This window comes from Rutidosis leptorrhynchoides, chromosome 5 (genome assembly GCF_046630445.1).
Source record: "Rutidosis leptorrhynchoides isolate AG116_Rl617_1_P2 chromosome 5, CSIRO_AGI_Rlap_v1, whole genome shotgun sequence".
Lineage (NCBI taxonomy): Eukaryota > Viridiplantae > Streptophyta > Magnoliopsida > Asterales > Asteraceae > Rutidosis > Rutidosis leptorrhynchoides.
In genome coordinates, this window is record NC_092337.1 from 137,064,403 (window position 1) to 137,077,558 (window position 13,156).

Sequence of the window (13,156 nt, forward strand, 5' to 3'; positions counted from 1 at the left end):
TTACAAAAATGACTTGTAATCTGTATTTCCGACTATAAACTTATACTTTTTCTATTTTGATTCATAAACTTAAGTTCAATATAAAACCATAGCAACTTGAATCACTCAAAACATATTTAAAACGAAGAAGTTATGGGTAAAACAAGATTGGATAATTTTGCTTATTGTAGCTACGTGAAATTTGTAACAAATCTATACAAATTATAACTTAACTAACTTATATTGTATTATACATGTATTCTAACATATATTATGTAATCTTGGGATACCATAGACACGAATACAATGTTTTGACATATCATATCGACCCATCTATATATATATATTTCGGAACAACAATAGACACTCTATATGCAGTAATGCTGGAGTTAGCTATACAGGGTTGAGGTTGATTCTAAAATATTATATATACTTTGAGTTGTGATCTAGCGTGAGACTTGTATACACTGGGTCGTGGATTGATTTGAGATATTATATATTGATTTATTTCTGTACATCTAACTGTGGACAACTAGTTGTAGGTTACTAACGAGGACTGCTGACTTAACAAACTCAATAATTAAAACGTAATAAAAATGTTGTAATTATATTTTGAACATACTTTGATATATATGTACATATTTGTTATAGGTTCGTGAATCAACACGTGGCCAAGTCTTACTTCCCGACGAAGTAAAAATCTATGAAAGTGAGTTATAGTCCCAATTTTAAAAATCTAATATTTATGGGATGAGAATACATGCAATTTTATAAATGTTTTACAAAATAGATACAAGTACGTGAAACTACTTTCTATGGTTGAATGATCGAAGTCGAATATGCCCCTTTTGCTTGGTAATCTAAGAATTAGTAAAGCAGTCTACTAATTGACGCGAATCCTAAAGATAGACCTATTGGGCCCAACAAACCCCATCCGTTGTAGTGGATGCTTTAGTACTTCGAGTTTTTATATCATGTCCGATGGATGTCCCGGAATGATGGGGATATTCTTATATGCATCTTGTTAATGTCGGTTACCAGGTGTTCACCATATGAATGATTTTTATCTCTATATATGGGATGATGTTTATGAAAAATGAAAATATGAAATCTTATGGTCTATTATTACGATTGATAAATATATAGGTTAAACCTATAACTCACCAACATTTTTGTTGACGTTTTAAGCATGTTTATTCTCAGGTAATTGTTAAGAGCTTCTGCTATTGCATACTAAATTAAGGACAAGATTTGGAGTCCATGCTTGTATAATATTGTTTGAAAACTGCATTCGAAGACATATATTGTTGTGTAATATTATTGTAAACCATTATGTAATGGTCGTGTGAAAACGCTATATTTTTTTATTATCATTTTTAAACCTTTATCGATAAAATAAAGGTTATGGTTTGTTTTAAAATCGAATGCAGTCTTTGAAAAACATCTCATATAGAGGTCAAAACCTCGCAACGAAATCAATTAATATGGAACAATTATAATCAATATGAACGGGACATTTCAAGTAACACTTTAATTACAAATTTGTTTGATAATAAAAATAAAGGAGTTGTTATTTACTTATTAGGACTCCTTTTAATCATTAAAGTTGTTCGAATATCTTCCCCACTGCCAATTCTATCAAGATCGAGCTGAAACTGCACAAAGCGTTTAAATAATCAATCTACCTAACAGGACACACATGATAACTTATGTCAAATATCAAACATTTTTAAAAAGTATTACTTGGAGGGGAATTAGCTATGGAGGGGAATTAACCTTTGGAATTGAGTAATGGATGTATAATTTCCTTTTCCGCAAACGCTTATTTCGCAATGCACGCATGGCAGTTCGAGCAGCACGAATATCGGAGTACGATATCATCAAAAAATACCCTATGTTTACCAGCGTGTGCAAGGCGTCTTAATATCACCGTATTGGTACAAAACACATAATAAATAAATATGTTAGGTCACTAAATATAGTTTTTTTTAATTTTTTTTAAATTCACTAAATATAATTATCAAGAATACGACCAACAAAGCATAACTTTAAACCATAATCTAAAGTAAATTAATTTAAGAAGTTTCAATAAATATTATTATTTACCTCAAATAGAGCTCTTAACTCTGAACCCTCAACATCACTGAACCCTAAACCCCAAACCCTAAACCCTAGCAATTCATCTTCTTCGTTGTTATTCAACAGGATGGCCCATGTAAAGCAATTTTCTATGTTGAATATCTTGTTTGCCTTAAGAAAATCTGCAAACTGCTAACACAAATAACTGAATAATTATATGCGGCTATCAACAACTATTATCGATGGATAAAGTAACGTAAGTAAATATAACAATGAACCGAGGCTCAGATCGATGTATAAAGTCAACTAAGAAAGTATCAAACCGTATGGCTGCAACCTGCATTTTGCCCCGCCAGTATACGATTCTATTTTTTATTAACACTCAACCAATAGCGTTCGAATTGAGCATACATTTTTTATCTTTTCAAACAACAGATTGAACAATAAAGATCATCGAAAACCAAGAACCGCTAAAAAAAACTGGCTAAGAAACCGAGGCTCAAATCGATGCATAAAGTCAACTAATTAATCCTAAATCGTATGGCTGTAATCTGCAGATTGCCCCGCCAGCATACGGTTACAACTTTTATGAACGCTTCCATATCATACAAAAATGATCATCATTGCCTTTTGTATCTTTCCATATAATACATCTGAAATAACGAACAACCATAGAAGTTAAGCAAATAATACTATTAACACAAATAACTGAATAATGACATGCAGCTATCAACAACTATGATCGATGGATAAAGTAAAGTAAGTAAATATAACAATGAAACGAGGCTCAGATCGATGTATAAAGTCAACTAAGAAAGTATCAAACCGTATGGCTGCAATCTGCATTTTGCCCCGCCAGTATACGATTTTATTTTTTATTAACACTCAATCAATAGTGTTCGAATTGAGCATCCATTTTTTTAGTTTTCCAACAATAGATCCAACAATAAAGATCATCGAAAACCAAGAACCACTTAAAAACCGGCTAATAAACCGAGGCTCAAATTGATGCATAAACTCAACTAATTAATCCTGAATCGTATGGCTGCAATCTGCAGATTGCCCCGCCAGTATATGCTTACAACTTTTATGAACGCGTCTATAGCAGACAAAATTGATCATCGTTGCCTTTTGTATCTTTCCATATAATATATCTGAAATAACAAAAAACCATAACAGTTAAGGAAATCTAAATGAAAAATGACAAACCGCGAAGCTCATTTATGTGCATAAAGTCACACAAGGGAAAACGGATCGTCATGGCTGCAACCTAGAGATTGCCATGCCAAGATTCGAACAAATTGTTTTCCAAAGCCCATATTAACGCGGGTCGGTTTAAGGGGATTAAAAATCCACCCTGGCTGCAGACAGCAGCAGTTGCATAAATTAAATGCCATCTGGGTGTTGCCACGCCAAGTACCACGAATATAACCATCAACGTCGACTGCGCTATCAACAACATGTAACATAACAGTCACCAAAAACTTTAAAAAACTATAGTTTATTCAAAATACAATCGAACACTGCAACGAACATTTCGTTTTAAAAAGCTCAATAAGCACGTACCTGACATTGACAATTCAGGAGAAAATGGGATTCAAAGTCCACCATGGCTGCAAACATCAATAGTTGCATAAGTGTTGCCATGCCAAGGTATCCTTATTTTTATTTTTAACTGGTAACGGTTGGAGTGGCAGAAACAGCACGCGACCAAGCCCTGCTCAGCCTCTCCTCTTCCTCTGTTCATCCCACAAAAAAGATATAAAAACGTATCCCACAAAAGTATACATTGTTAACGACATAAAAATATATCCCACATAAAATTAAGAATAAAGAACCATAGATACTTCAAGTGTATTAGAAGAAATAACAAATCATAAAACCTCATTCATATAAGAAATATTTTTTCATGTATTCACAGCAATTAAAACAAAGGAAAAAAAGATAATAATACAGCACAATTATTTATTTCATCTATTCACAGCAATAAAAACAAACAAAAAAAGATTAAAATACAAATTATTTATCTATTATACTAATTATGTAAAAGGTTTCTCACTAGCATGAACAATTAAAGGCGCAACAAAGTTTTAAACAACACAGAAACAACTATCCGTGTTAACCTGAAACGCAAAGTGAAAGGCAAAAAAAAAAATATTTTCAATAGAGATTAAATCGGTTAAGCATACATGTAACGAAAATGATTAAGCACACCTGTAACGAAATCGATTAATCATACCTGCAATGAAATCGTTCAACTTCAAAAGTAATTCGATTTTCAGACTGCAATAGGAAACAAAATTTAGGAAAAAATTCGCTAAATATAAATTGAAAAGAAATCGATCAAGCATACCTGATTTTCATCTATTCACAGTAATAAAAACAAACAAAAAAAAGAATAAAATGCAAATTATTTATCTCTTATACTAATTATGAAAAAGGTTTCTCACCAGCATGAACGATTAAAGGCGCAACACAGCTTTAAAGAACACAGAAACAACTATCCGTGTTAACCTGAAACACAAAGTGAAAGACAAAAAAAAAAATATATCAATCGAGACGAAATCGGTTAAGCATACCTGTAACGAAAACAATTAAGCATACATGTAACAAAATTGATTAATGATACTTGTAATGAAATCGTTCAACTTCAAAAGTAATTCGATTTTCAGACTTGAATAGCAAACAAAATTTAAGAAAAAATTCGCTAAATATAAATTGAAAAGATATCGATCAAGCATACCTAATTTAACTATGAATAATCCAACTTTGGCAACTGAAAGGAGGAACGTAAATGGAGAAAGCAAGAGGGTGAGGAAAAAGATAGGGTTAGAAAGAAGAGAATGGCGGATGGAGAGAAGAGGACGCAACAGGGTGTGGTCAACAATACGCTACAGTTCAAGATCCAGCCACTCTCCACACATATATTATATGTTTATGTAAATATGTAAAAAAAATATACAAAATTAAAAAATGTAATATATATATATATATATATATATATATATATATATATATATATATATATATATATATATATATATATATATATATATATAAAATGTAGAATGCGTGAATAGTAAATTTATGTGAGTGAGAGTGCCACGTGGACCAATCAAATGGCAAAGAGTCCTCTACCTAATAGAAGATGGGTAATAATATCAACTTTTTAATTACATTTTTAAAACTACTAATAACACTTCAAGTCTCAATGATGAAGGGAGAGCAACTAATGAGTGTGATGGCAATAGTGATAATGAACAGTTAAATGTCCATAGTCCTGCAGCAACACATAGTGAATGTAACACTTCATCTCCTGAGGGCACCCCACACTCTTTTGAAAATCAAAGTTTAAATGAATTGAGGAGATCTTCCAGAAGCACCGTCTTTCCTAAAAAATATAATGAGTTTATTGCTAATAGCAAAGTAAAATATGGTATTGAAAAAGTTGTAAATTACTCAAACTTGTCAAAAGATAATTATTGTTTTGTTTCAAATTTAAACAAGCCAATTGAACCAAAGTTTTTTAATCAAGCTGTAACTGATCCTAATTGGGTTGAAGTAATGAATCTTGAAATAGAAGCTTTAAACAGAAATAACACATGGACTATTACTGACTTACCTGCAAACAGAAAACATGTTGGTTGTAAATGGGTATTCAGAATTAAGTACAAAGCCAATGGTGATCTTGAAAGGTACAAAGTTAGGCTAGTTGCTAAAGGGTATAGTCAAAAAGAATGAATAGATTATGAAGAAGCATTTAGTCCTGTTGTTAAACATGTAACTGTAAGGTGTTTCCTAACACTTGCAGTTCAAAATGATTGGCCTTTGAAAAACTTGGATATAAATAATGCTTTCTTATATGGGGATCTGAATGAAGATATCTACATGACATTGCCAGAGGGTTATTATTCTGATTCAAAGAGTTAAAACAAAGTATGCAAACTCAATAAGTCTTTATATGAGTTGAAACAAGCTCCAAGACAATGTAATGAAAAGCTTAACTCTGCTTTACTTGAAAATGGAATGAAAATCCCAATTTCCAAGTTAAAATCAAACATAACCACTCACTTAATATCAAATCAATTTGTCTATGCCAATTCCTACCCGACCCTATTGCCCACCATCGTTAAAGAGAGCAAAAATCAACACAATTGTTTCCAATCTGTTTTTCTTTGTTGCTCGACAAAATCCATTTATCTTTCTAACTGCGATGGCAGAGGTGACCAGCTGGAAATCATTGAGATGGTGGGAGGTTATTCCAGATCTAGTGCCTCAGATATGTTTCTGATTATTCAGAGATGGTTGAATGTAATTTCAGATCCAAAAGTGTTTAAAGAATGAGCCGTCAAATTTTGTGTCAATAAACATCATCGGAGAGGTGAATCGTATGTCAGGTCATGGTCGAAAAAGCACCACCGCCATTAGCGCAATTCCGATGAAATCAGGTCGTTGTCGTGCTCCCTTTGATGTTGTACCAGGCTTAATTTTACTGCCGTTGTTTTAGAAAAGTTGGCATGTTGAAAATTCTGTTCATGTTATGTTTCTTTTCCTTTCAGTTCTGCACTAGGGCTACATCCTATGTAGCCTTCTATTTCTATCTATTTAATTTAGTCATGGCCTTCTTTTTAGGTGATGTTTAGTTTTTAGCTAGGTTTCGAGTTATTCTTGTGCTTTGTATCTATTCTTTGTACTTGGTGTCTGAGCAATTAAAAACTTACATGGTAAAGAGATTTCTAAAAGGGTGTGTTTGTTTTGTTAAACGTGAGTTGAAGAACACAAGGAAAAATGTGTGTGATGTTGGTTCAATAGAATTTGGGTTTTTAATCGTATATATAGATAAAGGGGAGGAGGGCTCAAAATGATAAAAATACCCTCAGATGCTTGTCACATGACCAAATTTAACAGAAAAGTTAACGAACGTTAGTAAATTGGACTATCCTTGCTCCTCTAGCAAACCACAGCGACTATTCACACTCAAAACTGATACTTTGGTTAATCGTACAATATGGTACAAACCACATGGACTATCCGCGCAATTTTCTCAAAATAATATCCTAAATCTAATGTTTTCTTCCTCAAGGAACGCACATGGACTATCCAAGTTCCATAATGCTGACGTGTCGTATTCTTATTGAAGTTGCCATGTGTCATTCTATCGTTCTTCTCATTTATTAATTGAAATTTCTCAAATAAGGAAAGTATTATTCTATATTATACTTACCATATTTAATTTAAAACTTAATAATTGACTAATTAAATAATACTTGCTATATTAATTAATATTTTTGAACTAAGCACTAGTTGGGAATTCAAACACAACGCTTCAATTATACTCGCCATATTAAAAATACTATTATAATTAACATTATTATACTAATTAATAATTAAACGCGGAAAAATTGAAAATTCACGAAACTTCAATTTTATCAGGGTTAAAATGACTAGAATACAATACTCTTAAATTTCAATTTTAATCCGAATAAAAAGAAACATATATTATGATAACATCATATTTAGCGGTATTTCTTTATTTTTAATTACCAAATAACCATTTTAATTTTTTTCAGTCATTGTTATCGGTTAAAAAAATTTTTTTACAGGCTCATCTTTAATGTTGTATCGATTATTTGTCAATTGAAGTTAAAATAATTATTTGATAGTCCTTATAGATATTTAGATCTATGCCTACTCTTTTTCGTTCGAGATTTTGACATAATGAAAATAATTGTACTAAAAGCATATATGTTAACACCTATTTCCTTATGAGGTAAGGCTTAGTGTGCCAACACAATACTAGAAGTAACCTAGCTTTAGGTGGGTGATTGTTGCCGATTGATGTTTGCTCTTGGGAAATAATCCTTGCAGACCCGGTTCACAAGTGTAGAAATTTGTGGGGTGGCTTAATCAATTTGTCATCCGTAGAGCGTAAAGGTGCTAGCCGGATAACTTCTAGTGAGAGAAAGTGCTAGAGAGAGAGAGGTGAAGTCTCAGCTCTCAAGTTTGACAGAATGTCTGAACTTGTAAAATGATGACCCAAGGGGTCTATTTATAGTGTCAGATCTACCGGATTGTTTGGGGACACGTGTCGGATGATGATACGTTTTGTTACATGTGATCCGAAATTTACGCTGAATGGGGCGCTCTCCGGCCAGGGCTTACGCGCTAGGCGGCCATCAGGGCTTACGCATGACGGAGCAACCTGTACAGCGGAGAACGTTGGACAGATAATTCCATAAACCTGTTGTTTCCAGTCTTGCTGATGCTACTTTTATACAACCATTATGCCTTTTATGCGTGTATACGATAGGATACACCATTAAGTCCCCCAGTTTAATGACTTAAGCATTTGAAAAATGATTAAGTTGTTAAACTTTTAATAACGCATGCCAACCAAGTCTTCACATTTTCCTTTTGCATAGGGGAGCACATCACAGACATTAAATGATAGGCGAGTTTTACTGACATTGTGATGATTGCTTTTTGCACGGCTATAATACCCCATGCGCCTCTAGCTGTAAAAAGAATTTTCGATGTACTCGCCTTTGTGTAGTGACCCGAACTTTTCCATGTTTATATATATTAATTGAGATTGATATTTACATGATTAAATGTTTCCAACATGTTAAGCAATCAAACTTGTTAAGACTTGATTAATTGAAATATGTTTCATATAGATAATTGACCACCCAAGTTGACCGGTGATTCACGAACGTTAAAACTTGTAAAAACTATATGATGACATATATATATGGAAATATATATAGTTAACATGATACTATGATAAGTAAACATATCATTAAGTATATTAACAATGAACTACATATGTAAAAACAAGACTACTAACTTAATGATTTTTAAACGAGACATATATGTAACGATTATCGTTGTAAAGACATTTAATGTATATATATCATATTAAGAGATATTCATACATGATAATATCATGATAATATAATAATTTAAAATCTCATTTGATATTATAAACATTGGGTTAACAACATTTAACAAGATCGTTAACCTAAAGGTTTCAAAATAACACTTACATGTAACGACTAACGATGACTTAACGACTCAGTTAAAATGTATATACATGTAGTGTTTTAATATGTATTCATACACTTTTGAAAGACTTCAAGACACTTATCAAAATACTTCTACTTAACAAAAATACTTACAATTACATCCTCGTTCAGTTTCATCAACAATTCTACTCGTATGCACCCGTATTCGTACTCGTACAATACACAGCTTTTAGATGTATGTACTATTGGTATATACACTCCAATGATCAGCTCTTAGCAGCCCATGTGAGTCACCTAACACATGTGGGAACCATCATTTGGCAACTAGCATGAAATATCTCATAAAATTACAAAAATATGAGTAATCATTCATGACTTATTTACATGAAAACAAAATTACATATCCTTTATATCTAATCCATACACCAACGACCAAAAACACCTACAAACACTTTCATTCTTCAATTTTCTTCATCTAATTGATCTCTCTCAAGTTCTATCTTCAAGTTCTAAGTGTTCTTCATAAATTCCAAAAGTTCTAGTTTCATAAAATCAAGAATACTTTCAAGTTTGCTAGCTCACTTCCAATCTTGTAAGGTGATCATCCAACCTCAAGAAATCTTTGTTTCTTACAGTAGGTTATCATTCTAATACAAGGTAATAATCATATTCAAACTTTGGTTCAATTTCTATAACTATAACAATCTTATTTAAAGTGATGATCTTACTTGAACTTGTTTTTCGTGTCATGATTCTGCTTCAAGAACTTCGAGCCATCCAAGGATCCGTTGAAGCTAGATCCATTTTTCTCTTTTCCAGTAGGTTTATCCAAGGAACTTAAGGTAGTAATGATGTTCATAACATCATTCGATTCATACATATAAAGCTATCTTATTCAAAGGTTTAAACTTGTAATCACTAGAACATAGTTTAGTTAATTCTAAACTTGTTCGCAAACAAAAGTTAATCCTTCTAACTTGACTTTTAAAATCAACTAAACACATGTTCTATATCTATATAATATGCTAACTTAATGATTTAAAATCTGGAAACACGAAAAACGCCGTAAAACCGGATTTACGCCGTCGTAGTAACACCGCGGGCTGTTTTGGGTTAGTTAATTAAAAACTATGATAAACTTTGATTTAAAAGTTGTTATTCTGAGAAAATGATTTTTATTATGAACATGAAACTATATCCAAAAATTATGGTTAAACTCAAAGTAGAAGTATGTTTTCTAAAATGGTCATCTAGACGTCGTTCTTTCGACTGAAATGACTACCTTTACAAAAACGACTTGTAACTTATTTTTACGACTATAAACCTATAATTTTTCTGTTTAGATTCATAAAATAGAGTTCAATATGAAACCATAGCAATTTGATTCACTCAAAACGGATTTAAAATGAAGAAGTTATGGGTAAAACAAGATTGGATAATTTTTCTCATTTTAGCTACGTGAAAATTGGTAACAAATCTATTCCAACCATAACTTAATCAACTTGTATTGTATATTATGTAATCTTGAGATACCATAGACACGTATACAATGTTTCGACCTATCATGTCGACACATCTATATATATTTCGGAACAACCATAGACACTCTATATGTGAATGTTGGAGTTAGCTATACAGGGTTGAGGTTGATTCCAAAATATATATAGTTTGAGTTGTGATCAATACTGAGATACGTATACACTGGGTCGTGGATTGATTCAAGATAATATTTATTGATTTATTTCTGTACATCTAACTGTGGACAACTAGTTATAGGTTACTAACGAGGACAGCTGACTTAATAAACTTAAAACATCAAAATATATTAAAAGTGTTGTAAATATATTTTGAACATACTTTGATATATATGTATATATTGTTATAGGTTCGTGAATCAACCAGTGGCCAAGTCTTACTTCCCGACGAAGTAAAAATCTGTGAAAGTGAGTTATAGTCCCACTTTTAAAATCTAATATTTTTGGAATGAGAATACATGCAGGTTTTATAAATGATTTACAAAATAGACACAAGTACGTGAAACTACATTCTATGGTTGAATTATCGAAATCGAATATGCCCCTTTTTATTAAGTCTGGTAATCTAAGAATTAGGGAACAGACACCCTAATTAACGCGAATCCTAAAGATAGATCTATTGGGCCTAACAAAGCCCATCCAAAGTACCGGATGCTTTAGTACTTCGAAATTTATATCATATCCGAAGGGTGTCCCGGAATGATGGGGATATTCTTATATATGCATCTTGTTAATGTCGGTTACCAGGTGTTCACCATATGAATGATTTTTATCTCTATGTATGGGATGTGTATTGAAATATGAAATCTTGTGGTCTATTATTATGATTTGATATATATAGGTTAAACCTATAACTCACCAACATTTTTGTTGACGTTTTAAGCATGTTTATTCTCAGGTGATTATTAAGAGCTTCCGCTGTCGCATACTTAAATAAGGACGAGATTTGGAGTCCATGCTTGTATGATATTGTGTAAAAACTGCATTCAAGAAACTTATTTTGTTGTAACATATTTGTATTATAAACCATTATGTAATGGTCGTGTGTAAACAGGATATTTTAGATTATCATTATTTGATAATCTACGTAAAGCTTTTTAAACCTTTATTGATGAAATAAAGGTTATGGTTTGTTTTAAAATGAATACAGTCTTTGAAAAACGTCTCATATAGAGGTCAAAACCTCGCAACGAAATCAATTAATATGGAACGTTTTTAATCAATAAGAACGGGACATTTCACTTTGTATCTTGTCCTTACACGTTTGTGGCAGAAAACAAAACCCCCAAAATCACTACCGATTACAGCTGTTATATCTTCTCTCCTTTTTAACTACCAAAAACCCTAATCAATTTTTCACTTTTACATCTTTTTTCTACAGTCTTCATCATTTACCATCAATTCCCTCTTTTACTTCCTGTTACATTAAAGCTTTAATGGCAGCCATAAAGCATGTTGCAGCTATTCATAGCAGAGTAAATGAGAAATATTTGGGCGAGCTACTGCAACGTTTTCCTAGATTAGCTGGTGTGGAACCAATTATTACTGCAACTAATGCCAGAGCCTGCTCAACACCCCCTGGCAAGGTTGCTATTTATTGCCATTCAATTTTCAACTTTTGTTTACGACTGCCATTTACGCCATTCTTTTTAGAAGTTTGCAAGTTCTACGGTTTTGCCGTTGGGCAATTCGAACCAGCATCAATTCGAAAGATTCTTATTTTTGAAATGTACTGCCACGCAAGGAATATAGAGCCATCTATTCGTATATTTTGCCATTTGGTACGTATAGCATCCCACGAAAGAGTGTGGTTTACTTTCAACAAAGTTCATGGATTTCTGAGACCTGCACTTGATCATCCCAGCAATGATTGGTATGCTTCATTTATCTTTATAAATGAAGATGCAATTGATGATATATACTCAGCTGCTCGAGTTTGGCGAAAATACTTGCATACCGTATCAGTTACCTTCCCAAGACTAAAGAACAAGGAAAACACTTTGTTTAAGAGAATTAAAGCTGAACAGATCAACGACGTTAAATATGGGGAACACATGCTTTCACTGACATCTTTAAGTCAGGATTGGGATATTACACAAGGTTATGCCTGTGTTCTTGCTGGGAGAAAGAGTAAGTGTTTACTTTTGCTATATATGCTTAATAAGATGCTCCCCTTTATTTATCCAATTAACCACTGTGACTTTTAATCTTCTGCAGAAATTACTCCGCTTACCGCCATGCGATCATCGTCTTACTCACAACTTACCTTTACCACGCAAACAATTATTGACGATACTCCCATTCCTGAAGAGGATGCTGTAAGGGAGGAGGAAGATGAAGAAGAAGAAGTAGAAGACATAGGTATGACCAGATATGTACCTAAAAACTATTATTAACGATCAGTACTAAAACAACGTTTTTAGAGTTTCATGTTTGGCGTTCTATCGATTATTTGTCAATTGAAGTTAGATTTCAACGGATGGACTCATAATCTACCCGTTAGTATTCACTAATAATGTATTCGATACAAATGTTATC